The sequence below is a fragment of the Sinocyclocheilus grahami genome, unplaced genomic scaffold (assembly GCF_001515645.1).
Source record: "Sinocyclocheilus grahami isolate Dianchi unplaced genomic scaffold, SAMN03320097.WGS_v1.1 scaffold280.1, whole genome shotgun sequence".
In the NCBI taxonomy this organism is placed as follows: Eukaryota; Metazoa; Chordata; class Actinopteri; order Cypriniformes; family Cyprinidae; genus Sinocyclocheilus; species Sinocyclocheilus grahami.
In genome coordinates this window covers 806198-807618 of record NW_015505459.1, presented here as the reverse complement: position 1 = coordinate 807618, position 1421 = coordinate 806198, and the positions used below count along the sequence as shown (strand labels likewise).

The following is a 1421-nucleotide window of genomic DNA, read 5'->3' as shown; positions in this document are numbered from 1 at the left end:
CGCCAACAAATTGCGTATCATATGCACGCGAAAAATGCGTGTTAAATGCACGCCGAACACATGCGTATCATATGCACGCCAAAGTCCATTTTTTGCGTATTTTTCGTTTTTATTTGGCCGTAATATTTATACGCATTTTCATGAGACCGGGCTCGATTTTTCTATAAATGTGCTAGTTGGATGCCTCTCGAGTCACTTTATTATCTCCTTTATAAATATATATTATGTCCATTTATTGATTTATGAGAAACTCACCCGGCTTTTTTCTCAGCCTCCAGGTTACTATGGCAACAAGTGTAACAATCAGTAACAGCATAAACATCGAAAGCAAACACGTGACCAGAATCACATCAGACCTGTAATGATGAAGAGATATATTTGTTTTTATCATAACAGCAGCAGGTTAATCTTGTAAAGCTTTGTTTGTAATTTAGAGATGTCATTTCAAGCAAATGCCTTAAATAGCTACTTGTTTTGCTCATCCGTGCTGCTGTGTATTTCAGTATTAACAGTCTCTGAGGCTGCTGTTAGAGATGGATGGGTTTCAGCTCTGCAATTGAAAATAACCTTACTATGGTGCATGTAACAGTCTGGCAATACAGTTACTATTATGAATGACTGAATAACAATGTTTACATTTACCTGTCTGTCTCAGGTTTTGAATCAGTAATCATAGCTCTTGGAGAAACAAGTTTCTTAGTTTGAGCATAATGTTATCATTATAGCTGTTTGTTATGGAAGCCCATTTCCAAGAAAATACATTCTTTGGCTAATCAGAATTCTGACATAAAAAGTAGAAACGTTGTATGTAATAATTATAACTTTTTATCTCGAAAATTTGACTTTGTCATAATTGTAACTTTTAATCACAAAGTTATGACTTACGTATGTCATAATTGTAACTTTTATTTCAAAATGTCAACTTTCCAACTATTTATTTTTGCCATAAATTTTTATTTTAGTTTAGTTTTAGATTTCATGTTTTATCTCATAATGTTGACTTTTTACATCAAATTTTGACTTCTCATCTCATAATTTTGACATAATTGTGATTTACCAAAACATGATTTATTATGTGGCAGAAATGTGTTTCCATAGTATATGGTGCATCCAGAATATTTTACATTGGCTTTTATGGTTTTTCAGATAAATTGATGATTTTATACATTTCATATCTTAATTAGCTATTACTGTTCCTAAGCAGTCTGATAAACTAAACTGAGTAACGGTTCCTTACTGTTTATTATTCATTTGCGACTGCAAAAAAAAAAATATATTTTTTTTAAATATATATATAAAACATTTTTTTATCTGTTTGGAATAACATGATAGAGATAATTTATTTTAGGTAAAAAATCAAATCAAATCAAATCAAAACTAATATTTACAGAATAAAATGATGTTTTTATATATATAAAAAA

At 30.1% G+C, this 1421-nt stretch overlaps 1 protein-coding gene across 1 annotated transcript in view; it reads right to left on the bottom strand.

The window, feature by feature from the left end:
- LOC107600246 (CMRF35-like molecule 5) overlaps window positions 1–1421 on the bottom strand; it is a 4487-nt gene that overhangs the window by 1061 nt on the left and 2005 nt on the right. The window lies entirely within an intron of this gene.